Genomic DNA, 18,866 nt, shown 5'->3' with positions numbered 1-18,866 from the left:
CTAAATGCTGCCTGAGAGAAAATAGTACACTCCGGTACCATTTAAAAATAACAAACTTTTGATTGAAGAAAGAAAACTAACTATAATACACCACTCTCCTCTACTACCTCCATCTTTGTTGAGAGTTGCAAGAGAATGACTGGATATGGCTGTGAGGGGAGGATCTATATAGCAGCTCTGCTGTGGGTGATTCTCTTGCAACTTCCTGTTGGGAAGGAGAATATCCCATAAGTAATGGATGATCCGTGGACTGGATACACTACAAGAGAAATGCAATTTAAGCATTTTTTAATTATTCTAGCAAAGGTCTGGTTTATGCGAAATACGCATATGTAGTATGTCTTAGCTGAAATGGGAAGATAGCAAATGCAATTTAACCATGTCATTGTCTCATTCCACAAATGTCTAGTTTCTGCTCAAAGCAGATATGTAGCATGTCTTAGCTGAAATGGGCAGATAGAAAATGCAATTTAACCATTTAGTTTGTATTTTATCAAAGCTCTGGTTTATGTGAAATACGCATATGTAGCATGTCTTAGCTGAAATGGGAAGAAAGAGAATAAGATTGAACTAGATTTTCTTTTTAAAATTTAAACATTTGTTATTGGATTATCGTGTACACAAAAATATTTGCTTAATATACTTAAATTTTTGGGGATTAAATTTTAATTTTTGTCCATAATTTATAGGTGATTCTGGTTACATGAGCCGGACTTGGCTCATTACGCCGTTACGTAACCCGACTGAGGCTCAGGAGCGCTACAATAGGGCGCACAAGAGAACTAGGGCTGTGGTCGAGAGAATGTTTGGGCTCCTCAAAATTAGATTCCGGTGCCTTGACAGGTCGGGAGGAGCCCTACAGTACAGCCCTCAGAAGGTGGCTAAGATCATTATAGCCTGTAGCGTCCTGCATAATATTGCACAGCGGGCTGGGATGCTGCAGGCCGTCCAGGCCCCCCCGACGCCTCCTCCAAGATGAGGAGGACGAGCCTGTTCTAGAGGGGCCATTCCAGGACGAGGGGCTCAATGTCAGAGCAGACATCATCAACCGCCACTTCAGGCGGTAAATAATATAAGTTAGATTGGAGTATTGTCAATAGATGTGAACTCTAGGGAAATGACAAGTAGAGAATTGTGCAAACATGTTAGGATTGTTCATCAAATGATAATTTTTAACATTTATTAATATAGGTGATGCTCTGGTCCTGTAGCGAGTCTTTGTCACCTGGATTTTAAAGACAACATCAGCTGGTAAGTTTTAATGTATGGACTGTGGCTGGCAGGAACTTTTCACAAAAATACATCATATGGCATACATTTAAAAAAACTAGTATTTAGTAAACACATTACTTAAAATTTAAAGACTCAGAAAGGGATCCTCTAGCATGACTATCCTCTATCATGACTATGGTTCAAAGTTAGATTCAAACTCACACATTAGAGGTTCGTTATGCTCAATATGACTCATCTTCACACTTGATTGATAGAACATAACACAAGATGCTACACACGCTTAGTAAGCTAGTGACAGAAATTGATTCAGAAATGGGGGGTGGGAGAGGGGTACAGAACTGATTCACACACTTGTAATAATATTTTTACTAACACTTTTTCTGCCATTAGGGAGATGACTTCATCTAAAGACTGAAAGTGAAGAATTCCCAGACTGAAAGTGAAGAATCCAAGATTGAAAGTGAAGAATACCAATGGGATCATGTCTGGCATTGTCTTTCAAATGTGCTGACCTTGCAAACCATACAAAGACATGGTAAGTGGCAACTATTTGATGGATTAAGGCTGTGGAGGCATCCTATTGGAGACACTTAGATATTTTTTTTAATTTTTAGATGGTATTTCACAGTCCTCTATTTTGGAAATGATTAATAAGACACCTATTGAAGATCAACTGTTTTCTAGAGAATTGACTTTCAAAGACCATGCATAATCCAGGTTGGTTTGCACAATGCATGCTAGTTAAGAATCACAGGAAGAAGAATGTAAATTTTTTTTTAAAAGATACATGTCCTATATTAGAATATTAGTAGCTTACATACATTACCCCTACTTTGTGATACAGAAGAATCCAATTATGAACAATCAGACAAAGGAATACATATTATAGTTGATATAGAGGTATTTGAATAGACATGAAATATTACATTTATGCTCAGCATACATATATGTATTTTTTATATTTTAAATGTTATATGCATTATTTGGTATAATTTGAAATGCTGATATTTAAATGTAATATTGATTACACAATATAATGGTATTTGAAATGATGGATAGGTATAGAATATTTTTTTTATTTTTTTTGGAATATTCCAAAATAAATTTTGTAAATTTGTTAAAAAGTTAGAGCATAGACACAAGATGAATTTAAATTTATTTTATTTAATGAATATTTTACGACATGTGTGTATTAAATAACTAATGTTTTTTTTTTCCAGATTTTCATCTGTGATGAATTACACCTCTATTTTTGTTATTTTTAAAAAACCAAAAAAACAAAATTTCTTTCGAATCATAAACCTTTTTATTATTTTGCTAAAAGACCATCTTTTTAACAGATTATAATAAATATCCATATAATCTGTCAATTAAAAAATGTGTTGACTCCCATGACTGGTAGTTGTCTATTTGACAAGCACATGCATAATATCAAATTAGGCATCATGTATTGAATTAATTGTTGAAAATCCACTTATTCAGAGAATGTTAAAGTCAAGAAGCTTTTATACATTAATTTTGGATTGAAATCCATCGATGATTTTATAGTGTAATTTATAGATGTTACAATTTAAACATATTTGCGGATATGTAGTCAGAAATCGACATAACAACTTTGTTATTTTCACTTTTAAGAAGGGAAAGTGGTTCACTTACATTAAAGTGACAGTGTGGTTGAATTTTAAATTGGTTTATAAGATCTTGTATCTTCCTTAGGTATACAAAAACAGTATTTACATAAATCTAGCTTTAAAAAACATGAAAATGGTAAGTCAGTTAACTTCATATTTCGCACAAGCTAGTTATTGGATGCAATATTGATTGTTTTTCTGTTCTAGTGGAGTCCATTTGAAGGGTCATTTAACTATAGCTAGTTTGTGATATAATTTCACATAATCATTTATCTTACCTCTTGGTTACATATCACATATCTATATGTATTTTCATTCCCCTTTAGTTTATTTCTAAAATGTTAAATCTACATATTCCTAATGGTTTGGTCCTTAAATGAACATTCCAAAAATATATTGTGTATTGAATTTTAAACAATACAAATAAATTATTTAAATATTTTGAATGTACTATTTAATTACATTCAGTCTTTAAATATACTTTGAAAAAGATATATCAATGCACGTCTTAGACAATGACATAAGGCATCTATGTGCAACCAACAATCAGCATCAAAATAGCCTATGTAGCTATGTTTTTAATCCAAGAATATATATATTTAAAAGCTAATGAGAGAATAAAACTAAATATTAATTAAATTTATTATTCTATTAGCCATCGAAATCAGTAAAGAACATATAGCTTAATGTCCCTTTAAACTGAAGACGGCGAAATCCAGCCATTAGAATATATATTTCATTCACAGTGGTGAAAACAATCCAAAAGCTAATCTAAATATGCTTTAGTCACATGTTATACTAAGTTTGATAAAGGAAGGTGCATAGGTTTATGATCTTTCAAGCATTATTGTGAAATGTCTCCTTAAAGGTACATGAAATCAAAATATCCTTCAAGGGAGACTGTTCAAAAAAAAATTCTTTTTTAAATCAGAGCATGCAATTTGAATCAACTTTCTAATTGACTCCTATTATCAATTTATCTTCGTTCTCTTGCTATCATTATTTGAAAAAGAAGGCATCTAATGGTTTTTGTTTCAGACTCTGGACAGCACTTTTTTATTGTTGGATTAATTTATCCAACAATCAGCAAGGACAACCCAGGTTGGTCACCAAAAATGGGCCGACATGTAAACTTACATTCTTGCATTTCAAATAAAGATAGCAAGAGAATGAAGAAAATTTGATAATAGGAGTAAATTAGAAAGTTGCTTCAAATTTCATGCTCAATCTGAATCACCAAATAAACATTTTGTGTACACTGTCCCTTTAAGAGATTTCAAGCGTGTCTTTTACTTCTCTTATCTCATTATCTTGACATACTTTGCTTGAAAAGCATATCGAGATAGGCTCAGTAGATGAAGATTGGTGGATGCACAGAGATGCCTTATGTGATTGGCTCAACCATGTGCATTTCTTCTGTTAAGGATATCTAAATAAAAAGCGAAATTGAGTTACATTTTAAAGTCAAAACATTTTTGATCTCAACAGATCATTTGATACAATTGTTTGGTTGTAATGTCTCTTTAAAAGTAAAGACGCCATTGCACAATAACATATATGATCATTTCAGACAAATACAAGCTCGAGGTTTATTTACTAATAACAAACAAACCTGTAGCTTAACATTTATAAACAGATTATCCAAGTTACGGACATTATAACCAGAAATTGCACATTCTGAAATGTTGCGTGGGAAACGTATCTTGAAACACGAGATTCGCATTTTTAAACATTCTAGTCTAATGTCATGCAATAGTACACAATCAATGTGCATTATAAATACATTTAATAGAGCAATGTCAATACTTCACAATAAGTCACAAATTTTATTTTATGAAAAATAAATTCATACAATATTAAATGTGTATTAATCCAACGTATTTGTATTAAAGAAACAGACCGATATTAAACCGAGAAATGTCTACAACATTTAATAATGTGACAGTATTAGATTTTTACGAGAATTTAAACATTAATATTTAACGGATCACGTAAATGAAATCTGCGTCACACATATCCGCATGACAGGCCCATGAGTTACAAATAAGTCTACATGAAAAAATGAAGTAACAGCACCACCAGGAGGTATGTGTATGGAAGTTACTAAGATATGAAACATTAAGGAACGGCCAATCAGAGTTCATCACACAAACACAACTTGAGTCAGGATGGTCTCACAGACATTATAACAATATTTTAAACTTTTATCCAATCAGATGTACAGATAACATGTCCCATGGTGCATCTCATGTTTACTTCACCATATAAAAGTCCATTACACGTTGCCATCTTTGTCAGTTCTCTAATGCCTGCTGGCAGTAACATATATTCTGTATATATATATCTAGACAACGCGGCAGGCATGACACCTCCCAGGTTTGACAAGCAGGAGAGCACTGCACTGGTCCACGCCATCCAGATGTTTTATCTGCAGCTGTTTGGGAACCAGAAGAGGTCGACAGATGCGAATGTTAAGAAGGCCCTCTGGGAGTCAATCACCAATAAGGTTCAATTGGTGTTGGGCGTCCAGAGGAGCTAGGATCAGATCATGCGGAGGTTCGGAGATATGAGGTTGCGTCTGCACAAGAAAGTCGACCTCATAAGGGAGTGGGTACAAGCCCATCGCAGGGATGGCCGCAAAATTAAACCCGCACGGAAACTCTACCTACTCCCTTATGAGGTGACTTTATGCGAGCTCCTCAATCTCCGGATCCCCAAAAGATTTAGATCCTCTCCATCCTCGGCCTCTTCTTCTTCCCTCACAGCTGCTGGATCCAAAACTCAGGACCCGGGGTCCAGTGCAGCTGCTTCTCCGTCCGTTGGCCTGGGAGGAGTAGAAAAAGAGGCTGAACAAGGAAATATCCTACTTTATATAATATATTAATATTTTAAAATAATTTTAATAAATGTATAGATAGTCATATATTTAACCTATATAGATCTCACAACATACGCTAGATATGATGTTTAGATATCTGATTTTCGAATTGTTACACATGAAATAGGAATGATGTTTCTTGCGTTATCCAGAATATGTGTCACAGAGTGAAAATGGAATTGCGCATCCGTGATATCCCGAGCATCCGCAATTTCATACATTGACTCTCTAATCATAAGCCAGTTATAAATATTATTTGTTATTGTTCAATATTAACAAATATATTATTTCAATCTCGTAATACACCCAATTGAAAATATATCATAATTTTTTCATAAATGATACTCATCACACTAATATATCCAAATTAATTCAGATTCACGGATGCGCAATTCTGCATAGAATCATTGCGTAATGATCACGAAAGATAGAATTGCGCACACACGTGAACATGGGTTTGCTGTTACTGTCATTGCTTTACACATGTTGGTCAAATGTATACGTTAATTAGTATATGGGAAGAATACAGTATCCTTATTTATAATCTTCTACATTATAAAAAATATACTAGCAAGATAAAAAGAATAAACAAGGAAATATAGATATCAATTGATGAGAATGTAAAAATTAAATAAATGAATTAAAGCTACAGTCAACAACATAAAGTTTTGAAAATAAGAATACAGGATCTATTTAATGATACATTAATTGATGAAACAATTAAAGAGACATTAAACCCAACTTTTTTATTTAATGATTCAGATAGAAAATACAATTTTAAACAACATTCCAATTAACTTCTATTATCTAATTTGCTTCATTCTTTAGATATCTTTTGTTAAAGAAATAACAGTGCACATGGGTAAACCAACCACATGAGGCATCTATGTGCAGCCACAGAAGCTACCGAGTCTATCTAGATATGCTTTTCATGAAAGAATATCAAGATAATGAAGCAAATTAGATAAAAGAAGTAAATTAGAAAATTGTTTAAAATGGTATTCTCCATCTGAATCATTAAATAAACAATGTGGGTTTAATGTCCCTTTAACTCATGTGAATAAAAATATATTCTTATTTATTAAATGTAAATGTATTTTTATATTTTTTATATACATGTCCTGATTATTATTAATGATATCCAATCCTCATTGAATATTTTACAGATATGGATGTTGGTGCTGGACCCTCGGGCCAGGGTTCTCAAGACTATGGTATGTCTCATTTTAATAGCAATTTGTCTTTGAAACATGTACACAACATTACATAACATAATACATTCACATTTGTCAAAATTTATATGGATACTCTAATTATCTTTTGTGTTTATTTCAAATTAAAATTTAAAAAAGAAACGTTTTAACCAAATTGATGTCAGTGTCCCTTTAATAATCAATTGATTCATTCCTCATTACATTGTTTGGATGAAACAATATTGATATCTAAATGACATATTCAGTCTTGGACTTACTTTATAGATATAAGCATACCCTAACAGCACCATGATTACATATTTGGATGAATAACTTCTGTTTTGCATTGTGATCAGTTGCATAAATGGATCAATATGACACATGGCTTTGGTTTGATTTATCACCCATTTTTATTTAAAATGTTGTTTGTGTGTATTCGTTTAAAAACATTGATTAATGGGTATATTTAGATATGCAATATAATCATATGAGATGATTTGTGTGTCTAATATAGTCATAAATTCAACATATGTTAAAGACATCTTTTTATTCCGAATAACCTGGATTCACTCATGCATTTATTCTTCAGATTAGTGCTCTATTGTTCTCAGTTCTAAGTATAGTTTTTGAAAAAATCGATAATGATGTGACTTAGTGATGTCCAAACTGTGATCACTAATAGATATCTATATCATTCATAGATCTAGTTCTTGTTGGGAGCCCGGGGGGATCCAGCACCGACTTGGAAATTGTTTCCAAACATTCTGGTAAGTCCAGTGACTCATTCATATGTCATTGAAGGTGTATTTGTAATATATATTATGATCATGATTCTGATGAAGCATTACATTTGACTCAAACATATAATTTAGTACTATGATTATATATTTAATTTATTTAAAAATTGAAAGATTAATATGTCAAAGCTTCTTAGTCTACACCTTTGTTGTTCAGAAGATGGATAACATATGTTTGTTGTTCTTTTAAATTGTGTAAACAATCATGGAGTGATACACACATTAGAACTCTCAAATGTTGCATGTACTCTTATTTTGAGAATTTATATGAAATCCAAACACTAACATTAAATTCTTACTCATTGAGAATAACATATCTAATGTCATTTGTATGCTCCATCAAAATGATGTAAATCATAACTTTGGATCAGTATATCTTTAATGCAACATTGATGTGTGTCTTGTAGCAACAGTAACATATGTTATAATATCTGATATTAACGTGTACACAACATGTTATGTTTTACAGATATTGATGTAACATGTGGGACGGAGGAGGAAGAGGCGGCCATGGAGTCTGATGGTATGTGAAAGCTATCTAACATGTATCCAACATGTCTTATTGTTTGTAAACATTCTCATGATGAAATTCAAAGTCCACAGCTTTGACAATTTAAAAAGGATTATTCCTTTTCTTTTAGAATCCACTACTGACCCCCTTTCCATATCATGCAGCATGAACATATGCTTGCATTGTGTTTTTTTTATGTCTTATTTTTAATGAATGACATCATGATGTCACTTGCATATTCAATGACAAACCACAATAATCATCTTCTTATTGGACAGACACTCCTTGCTATTCATTTGAGTGCCTATATGCATACCATATCCTTATATCATCATTGTTAATAAATTGAAAACCACTTCTAAGTATATAAAACATAATCATGTTGAAATGTCTTTCTTTGAGATCATGATGTATGAGATATTAATATATATTTTATTATATATTTCAGATGGATACTCCACTTCTGGTCATCATTCTCCCCCCCTGTAGAAGCCCCTCCCCCTGTAGAAGCACCTCCCCCTGAAGAAGATCTTCCCGGCCCTTCCCATTCCTCCAGGCCTGTCCCTCCAATAATTGTCCCCGTTCGCCGCTCTCCCCGTATTTTGGCCCGTACAGTTCCCCAACCTGCCCAGTCCCCAACTCGCCATTCCCAACAATCCCCAGCTGTACGGGCTCCCCCAGAGCGGCAACACAGCCCTTGCCAGCCCCATCCAAGCCCTCACCACCAACATCCCATCCCTCCCCCCTATCCCAACCTTCATTGTTCGAGGTGTCAGATCGTCCTTCCCAGGCACAGCTGTAAGTATCAAACTAAATCAACATTAGAACATATTTAAAGTGACGGTGAACCAAAAAAAAAAAAAAAATAGAGCATGCAATGTTAATCAACTTGATAATTTACTCCTCATCAATTTTTGTCTCTTTATTTTTATGTTGAATGGCATATAATTGTTCAAATATTGTGAAGTGGGGGTGGTTTCTGTTTTATTGTTGGATTAATTTATCCACCAATCAGCAGGGACAACCAAGGTTGATCACAAAATACTCTACGAAATATAAAATGACATTGTTGCATTTCATTTAAAAATACAAGGAGAATGTATTAGATTTGATAATCGGAGTGAATTAAATGTTTAAAATATTTTTAATGGTCTATCTGAATCACAAATTAAAATATTTGTGGTCAGTGTCCCTTTAATTTCATCTCACGCCATATACCAATCACTACTACTTGTATTGAAAAATAGACATATAAATTTTTTTGAACATTCTCTCTTCTGAAAACCACTGGGAGTGTAATTTCTTCTTCTTGCTGTGTTTACATATGTTGGCATTAAGGCAAAAAGGTTTAAGGATAGGTGTGGATACCACAGGATAAATAAACTATTGAAAATTACAATGTATGGACAATGGAAATAATGTTCAAAATATTAATAGAGTTAAGCTGGAAAAGTGGATCATGGTCAACAAATTACAGGGGATAACATTTTGGATTAAACTGCACCTTTAATGGTTTATGTATTAAGAACATATTTCATGTGAAGAGAAGAAATATTGAATATTTGATTGTAAGAATGATTTGTATTTAAATTTCAAATGTATATTTTCTCATTATATTATGTTGTGTAATTAACATTAATATTTTTTTTTTTTTTGTAGGTTGGCTCATGCTAGAAACTCTTTCACGTATAGAGCAGGCCGTGCTGAGGAACTCGATGTTCCTGGGAAGGATGAATGACACCATTCATACTCTGCTCCAGGTTCAGCATTCGACTCTACACCATATTAGGCGTTTACAGTCAATGCCTGAATCTGGAGCAGAACATGAAGCGGACAATGAAGGTGATGCCCAGTAAGTGGAGTATCTGGATATGCTCCAAGGTCGCCTTAAGATTCTTCCGTCTACATGTTACAGATTTTTTTGTTATTGTTGCCATTTGGCCTTTTTGGTTTATTGTTGTGCCTGTTGCACTCTTTTACCTTGTCAAATGGCTCCAATGGGGCTGTGTTGGCCTTTGTTGGCCCTTGTCAACTCCTCCAAGGACTGTGATGCACTCTTAAACCTTGTCAAATGGCTCCAATGGGGCTGTGCTGGTCTTTGTTGGCCCTTGTCAACTCCCTCCAAGGACTGTGATGCACTCTTTAACCTTGTCAAATGGCTCCAATGGGGCTGTGCTGGCCTTTGTTGGCCCTTGTCAACTCCCTCCAAGGACTGTGATGCACTCTTTAACCTTGTCAAATGGCTCCAATGGGGCTGTGCTGGCCTTTGTTGGCCCTTGTCAACTAACTCCAAGGACTGTGATGCACTCTTTAACCTTGTCAAATGGCTCCAATGGGGCTGTGCTGGCCTTTGTTGGCCCTTGTCAACTCCCTCCAAGGACTGTGATGCACTCTTTAACCTTGTCAAATTGCTCCAAAGGGGCTGTGCTGGCCTTTGTTGGCCCTTGTCAACTCCCTCCAAGGACTGTGATGCACTCTTTAACCTTGTCAAATGGCTCCAATGGGGCTGTGCTGGCCTTTGTTGGCCCTTGTCAACTCCCTCCAAGGACTGTGATGCACTCTTTCACCTTGTCAAATGGCTCCAATGGGGCTGTGCTGGCCTTTGTTGGCCCTTGTCAACTCCCTCCAAGGACTGTGATGCACTCTTTAACCTTGCAAAATGGCTCCAAATGGGCTGTGCTGGCCTTTGTTGGCCCTTGTCAACTCCCTCCAAGGACTGTGACGCACTCTTTAACCTTGTCAAATGGCTCCAATGGGGCTGTGCTGGCCTTTGTTGGCCCTTGTCAACTCCCTCCAAGGACTGTGATGCACTCTTTTACCTTGTCAAATGGCTCCAATGGGGCTGTGCTGGCCTTTGTTGGCCCTTGTCAACTCCCTCCAAGGACTGTGATGCACTCTTTAACCTTGTCAAATGGCTCCAATGGGGCTGTGCTGGCCTTTGTTGGCCCTTGTCAACTCCCTCCAAGGACTGTGATGCACTCTTTAACCTTGTCAAATGGCTCCAATGGGGCTGTGCTGGCCTTTGTTGGCCCTTGTCAACTCCCTCCAAGGACTGTGATGCACTATTTTACCTTGTCAAATGGCTCCAATGGGGCTGTGCTGGCCTTTGTTGGCCCTTGTCAACTCCCTCCAAGGACTGTGATGCACTCTTTAACCTTGTCAAATGGCTCCAATGGGGCTGTGCTGGCCTTTGTTGGCCCTTGTCAACTCCCTCCAAGGACTGTGATGCACTCTTTTACCTTGTCAAATGGCTCCAATTTTAATGATCTTTCAACATGTTTTTTTTTTTAAAACATTGTTTATGTTTTCTGACATACTAATAAAAGACATGTCATTCCACGATTCTTTGTCCTCTTTATTCATGTCATTGATTGAAATCTCTAGTTTATGTGGTTAATCCTTAAATGGACCTTAAACCAAATAATGGTCTTTCCTGATTCATATATGTAATACAATTGTAAATGACTTTAATATTTACATCTCCAATTTAATTTGATTCATTTTCTTGATATATTTTTCGTAAAGCTTTATCTTTGCAGGATTATGATTAGCATAGTAATTATTTTATATATGTGTGTGTGTGTATATATATATATATATATATATATATATCTTGATGTTTGTATATATATATATATATATATATATATATGTATATTTTAAATTTCACATCCATGTGTTCATTTGTAAAGTCTGCGTGAATTGATGCACCTTTAACAAATGATCCCAGGAATGATACAATGAGATAATTTTTATTTTTATTGAAATAGTATTCTCTCTGTGGATCCTCTTTTTTTTATTTGGTATTTCATGTCCCTTTAAGTGATGCTTACCACAATTGTTAAGGAATGGATTTCCATTTCTAAAGTGTTTTTGTCCTATTTACATGAACAAGGACATATAATCTTATTAAAAAAAAATCTTATTGTAATGTTGACAGCACATGTATTTCAATTTCAAGTCTATCTTATTGTAGTAGTGTAACCAAATCAATCACTGTGTGTAATGTGCATATTTTAGATGAGTAATATCTTTATATTAATATTTGTAAAAATTAATTCTCCTCCCATATATGGCTATAGGTAGGCTGACCATATTTCAACTTGAATAAGTGACACGTTTGATCAATACATGTGTCATTATTGTTATTCCAAAACAATCTGAACATATCTGAAAACATCAATGCCATATGTATATATCATGTGTATCTTTTAAATGTTAAAGATTTACACCGTAGCTATAGTTAAAGGGACAGTCAAGTCCAAAATGATGATCCCTGAATTTAAATAGGGCATGCGAGTTTAACCAACTTCCTAATTTCTTGTTATTCACAATTTAGCTTTGTTCTCTTGTTATTCTTATTTGAAAGGTAAACCTAGGAGGTTCATATGCTAAGTTCTTCGACCTTTAAGACTGCCTCTAATGTTAAAAAAATCTTGACTACTATAAGGCATTAGTTCACATGTTTCATATTGATAACATTGAGCTCATGCACGTAAAGTGACCTAGGAATGAGCATTGATTGGCTAAACTGCATGTCTATAGAAACATAGAAACAGAAATCGTTCCAGCTGGTGCAACAAAAGACTTTATTGTGCAAACAGGGATAAAAAGCGACGTTTCAGGCCCACACTTGGCCTTTTCTCAAGCTGAAACGTCGCTTTTTATCCCTGTTTGCACAATAAAGTCTTTTGTTGCACCAGCTGGAACGATTTCTGTTTCTATGTATCTATACTGGGTTTGGTAAACCTGTTCCTGGCTGTGCAGTGAGTGCTGTGTTTCATGATACATTGTTGCAAGATAAACTGCATGTCTGTCAAAAGAAAAGAAATAATGGGGCAGTCAGCAGAAGCTTAGATACAAGATAATAAGAGAAGTAAAAAGTATATTAATATATAACTGTTTGTTGTTCAAAAATGATTAATGTCTAATAAAGGGATTAGCTATATTTTCACCAACAAATTTTCTGTGGTTGACTGTCCCTTTAACATATAATATCTAACACATCCCTATTTTCCGAATGCATCTCCTAGCATTAATTTTCAGTTAAAGGGACATGAAACACAATAATCCAAAGATTTTCATTTATTGTTGCAATGTATTTCAAATTGCAATGTCGTACATAATCGTGTAACCTTAAAATATTGTTTTCATGTCTACTTAAAACATGCTGCTTGCTAAATAGTTTAGTTATAAATCATCTGCTTCTAATGAAATATCTCCTTATTTTCTATAATGTATTCTATTTCATATATCACAGTATTTCGTTATCTATCGTGACATTCCTAGATAGCAATATAGACACATAATAGTTACTAAAATATAAATACATTTCTTATTGATATGCCAAGCTATCAACTGAGTCCTTGTATTGGCTGAGGTTTTTCCTCGATCTTGGATGCGCCATGTTGCTTAAGACGTCACCTGCCAGGCTGTCCAATGATTCCTTGTATTTGCTGACGTTTTTACGTGATCAAGGATGCGCCTTTTATTGGCTGACGTTTTTACGTGATCAAGGATGCGCCTTTTATTGGATGCCGTTTTTACGAGAACAAGGATGCGCCATGTTAATTAAGACGTCACATGCAAAAGTGTAAAAAGCGTCTGATTGGATTACGTAGTCCCGCAATATTTGATTTTGCACATAACCCACGTTTGTGAATGAGAAGACAAGTTTAAAACCATGGAGAGTATGGATTGTGTGAATCATGTAACATTGTTTACCCATAGCTGATAAAGAACACAACATTCTCTTTTGATGGATGTCTGGTTGAATAAACGAACGAAAGCAAAAGGTTTTCATGCATAAGATATTTCGAGGCAAGTGCAAATCCCTAAATATAGTCCATCTTGTTTAATATGTTTGTCAACAATATATTCCTTTTTATGAAGAATGACAGTGTTGTGTTTAATTTTCAAGATATCGAATTCATAAATATGCGCTATTGTATTAGAATCAAGTAATCAATATGCATTTATCTTTATCATATGCTAAATATATGAGATGCTGACTTCTTCTAAATGTTATTTTGTCATATATTTTATTAAAGGGTCATTATACACTCACATTAAAGGCTCAAGGTTTGATGTGAGTACCATCTCCAGCTTGCTCCTATTTGTGTAAAGAGTCTTTTTCATATGCTAATGAAGGGGTATTGTCTTGTTTTACACTTGGAATGGGCTTTACAGCTATCTTTTCAATATAGATAACCCAATTTTCTTTGAAAGTGTTTAAAGCTTTTTCATATTGATTTTGATATCAGTATATGTTAATCTTGTGTTTTCTAGTAGTGTCTATTACATGCAGTTCTCTTAAAAAGATTGTATACTGTCCCTTTAATGCAAATGTTGATTGTTGTATCATGTATGAGTTCCACATTGGTTAATCTCCAAATATATTATTGTAAGCATATATTTGTTTAGTCACTCCTAAAAGGACTTGAAATGTCTTTCTAAAATAAATCAAACACAATAATGTCTCTTTAAGAAAATAGACTTTATTTAACACGTCAATAGAAATCTTTTTCCAATATTTCTTGTTTGAACAAGTACATGTAGCTATACCAACAATCACCAAATATTAGTATATGTTAGCATATGTAATTTTTTAAAGGGACAGTCTAGAAAACAAATAATGATTTGCATTATTAAAAAAGCAAGTTTTGAAATAAAAATGATATCAAACGTTTATCACCAATTAATCATTTTTCTCTGGTTATTTTTATTTGCTAGCTAAACCTATGAGGTTTGTGTGCTCATTTCTTAGAGCTTGAAGAGTGCATGTAATCAGAATGCTATTTGACCACTAGAGGGCATTTTGATAGCATTTGGGTATTGAAAACATTGAGCTCATACAGCATATTTACCCAGTATTGATCATTGATTGTCTAAAATGTTGTTATGTCAGAACAACAAATAAGTGGTCATTTTTCCATGTTTTTGTTTCCAACTTGATAATGCATAATACAGTGTTTTCTTTGTAAACAATAATGTTCTGACTGTCCCTTTAAGCTGTGTTATTGACATTCAAACAGTAATATGCCATCATGTATAATTGTAATGGTCATTTTGTTTGAGATTAGGGAAACAGTTTGGACATCACATCACAGAAAGCAATCAATATCATGAACAAGGATAGGTATGTGATGATGTGGTGTCCACACACTTATAACCCACACTCTGCAAACAATCTGCCTCCATGGACCCGCTCCCATAGAAGCAGATTATATACAGAGTGTGGTCCACAAGTGTATGAAAACCACATCATCACATACCTATCCATTACACATTAAATAAATACAAAACAAACATATCTCCAAAAATACTTACTTCCTCTTCCTTCCCCTCTTCCCACGAGGCTGAGGCTGAGGCTCTGGGAGGGGCAAATGCCCCCTCCAACGAGTTCTCATCTGAGACGTTGTGGGAAGAGTGGAAGGAGGAGTACTGGGATGACCAAGGTGAGGAGATGGAGGAGATGGCCCAGCAGGAGATGGCCCAGCAGGAGATGGCCCAGCATGCGCCTCCCGGAAGAAATTTAACATATCTTTTTGTAGCTGTAAACTCCGGTTTTGTCCTTGTTCTATTCTTGTAAGGATCTCTATTATTTGTGTTTGTCCTTCTCTAATGCCACTAAGCTCTTTGATAATTTGACTTCTCCCTTGGAAATTTTCCATCCGGGAGGTACGCATCTGTTCAATGTAGTCTAGTAACACCCGCACCTCGGCTATCTCCTCCAGTTCTGCACGGCGGCCTGCCCGTGCATGGGGGCCTCTTCCTCTGCTTCAGGGGCCTCTTCCTCTGCTTCAGGGGGGGCCTCTTCCTCTGCTTCAGGGGGGGCTTCTTCCTCTGCTTCAGGGGGGGCCTCTTCCTCTGCTTCAGGGGGGGCCTCTTCTCTCCGAGGTGGCGATTCATCCCCACCACTCTCATACCGGGCAAAAGGAGGAGCCTGTAGTTGGTGTGCTGCATCCTCCCCAGACTCTGTATATTGCAAAAAGAAAAAAATGTATATATTAGCATATTTCAAAATAAAGATGTAAATTATTTTGCTTACGATAGAATTACAAATGCAGCCTCATTAATCCACTTTGAAATCTAACAATCAATGCGATTTGCGCATTTTCCAAACCGTGTTTGTGCTATCTCTCTGGTCAATCTGAATGTTATTGCATTTGTTTTCAGTCTGTTTAAATGCACACCTAACCTATAGCCTAGATACTAATGTAATCGCAATGTAATTGTGAATGCGTTTACGTAATAATGTGCTAAACAGCGTAATAGCATTAATCTTATCCTTAAATACATTCAGATGTTAATTTATTCTTAAATGAGCTTACCGTCAGATGAGAGTGGCAGGTTCCCGGTATCGATTCCTCCGATCCTGACTATGGCCACCTCGGAGATGCTGGGACGCAACATTTCCTCCCATCGGGAGTACTCAACGGTCAGTGCAGGCCCGCCACTGGTCCCTGTGGCATGTTGGTACTCCCTGGTTATTTTCTTTTTGAGCTCTATCTTGCAGTCCCAGTAACGATGTTTAATAGAGTCCATATCTCTGTTACGGCCCCCCACTGCATTAACTGCATCCCTTATCTCCCGCCAGAGCTTCCGCTTGTCACTCGGGGTGGTCTTCTGAGCCTGCAGCCTCCTATACCTGGCCATATAGGCTTCTACGAGGACCTCCTTCTCCTCCATAGTAAACCTTGCCTCCCTAGTCGCCTTGGCCTTCCCCTGTGATGATGCCCTCTGTTTCCCAGACTGTGAAGCCCTACTCTGTCCGCCACTGGGCCCAGCCACTTGTTCATCTTGAACAAAGTGGCTGGGTCCACCCACCGCTTCCACCCCCGCTTCCTGCCCCCCTTCCTGTCCTGTTCCTCTCCCCCCCTCTCCCTCTCCTCCCCCCTCTACCTCTCCCTTGACTAATCTCCTGCCTGCCCTCCTCCTCCATCTCTTCCCTAAACTAAACCCCAACTAATCCAACAAAAAGTGAGTGTGCACAAATGAAAGGGGGTCAAAATAAAGAACTAAAGACCAAAAAAGTGCTGAAAGTGTGAAAGGGATATAAATAAAAGAGGGTAATGAGTATTTATTCAACCAAAATGTATAATAAGACTAAAAGGAGGATATGTAAACTAACGGCTAGATTTAGAGTTCTGCGGCCAAAGGGGTGCGTTAACTACGCATGCTTTTTTTCCCCCTCACCTTTTAAATACCGCTGGTATTTAGAGTTCACAGAATGGCTGGGTTTTCAGTGCGTTAGGCTCCAAAAAGGGAGCGTAGAGCATAATTTAACGCCACTGCAACTCTCGATACCAGCGGTGCTTACGGACGCGGCCAGCTTCAAAAACGTGCTCATGCACGATTCCCCCATAGAAAACAATGGGGCAGTTTGAGCTGAAAAAAAACCTAACACCTGCAAAAAAGCACCGTTAAGCTCCTAACGCAGCCCCATTGTTTTCTATGGGGAAACACTTCCTACGTCTGCACCTTACACTCTAACATGAACCCCGAGTCTAAACACCCCTAACCTTACACTTATTAACCCCTAATCTGCCGCCCCCGCTATCACTGACACCTGCATATTATTATTAACCCCTAATCTGCCGCTCCGTACACCGCCGCAACATACATTATAGTTATGTACCCCTAATCTGCTGCCCTTAACACCGCCGACCCCTATATTATATTTATTAACCCCTAATCTGCCCCCCACAACGTCGCCGCCAGCTACCTACAATAATTAACCCCAAATCTGCCGATCGGAGCTCACCGCTACTATAATAAATGTATTAACCCCTAAAGCTAAGTCTAACCCTAACACTAACACCCCCCTAAGTTAAATATAATTTTTATCTAACGAAATAAATTAACTCTTATTAAATAAATTATTCCTATTTAAAGCTAAATAATTACCTGTAAAATAAACCCTAATATAGCTACAATATAAATTATAATTATATTGTAGCTATTTTAGGATTAATATTTATTTTACAGGCAACTTTGTATTTATTTTAACCAGGTACAATAGCTATTAAATAGTTAATAACTATTTAATAGCTACCTAGTTAAAATAATTACAAAATTACCTGTAAAATAAATCCTAACCTAAGTTACAATTAAACCTAACACTACACTATCAATAAATTAATTAAATAAAATACCTACAAATAACTACAATTAAATAAACTAACTAAAGTACAAAAAATAAAAAAAGCTAAGTTACAAAAAATAAAAAAATATTTACAAACATTAGAAAAATATTACAACAATTTTAAGCTACTTACACCTTACAGATTGAGCTTGCATTCTACTGGCTGTTCCGATCAGCCAATAGAATGCGAGCCCAATCTGATTGGCTGATTGGATCAGCCAATCGGATTTAACTTGATTCTGATTGGCTGATTCCATCAGCCAATCAGAATTTTCCTACCTTAATTCCGATTGGCTGATAGAATCCTATCAGCCAATCGGAATTCGAGGGACGCCATCTTGGATGATGTCCCTTAAAGGAACCGTCATTTGTCGGGAAGTCGTCGGTGAAGATGGATGGATCCGCGCTGGAGGTCTTGAAGATCAGCCGGTCGTCATCGGATTGAAGAACATAGAAGATGCGGCTTGGAAGAAGAT

The 18,866-nt window shown here is 36.0% G+C and overlaps 1 pseudogene; it reads left to right on the top strand.

The window, feature by feature from the left end:
* Positions 1-18,866, top strand: part of LOC128660036 (zinc finger protein 721-like) — a 663,758-nt pseudogene that overhangs the window by 415,546 nt on the left and 229,346 nt on the right.

The sequence above is a fragment of the Bombina bombina genome, chromosome 5 (genome assembly GCF_027579735.1).
Source record: "Bombina bombina isolate aBomBom1 chromosome 5, aBomBom1.pri, whole genome shotgun sequence".
NCBI classification, from domain to species: domain Eukaryota; kingdom Metazoa; phylum Chordata; class Amphibia; order Anura; family Bombinatoridae; genus Bombina; species Bombina bombina.
The sequence above is the reverse complement of the archived record's forward strand: the minus strand, read 5'-3'. Positions and strand labels throughout refer to the sequence as shown.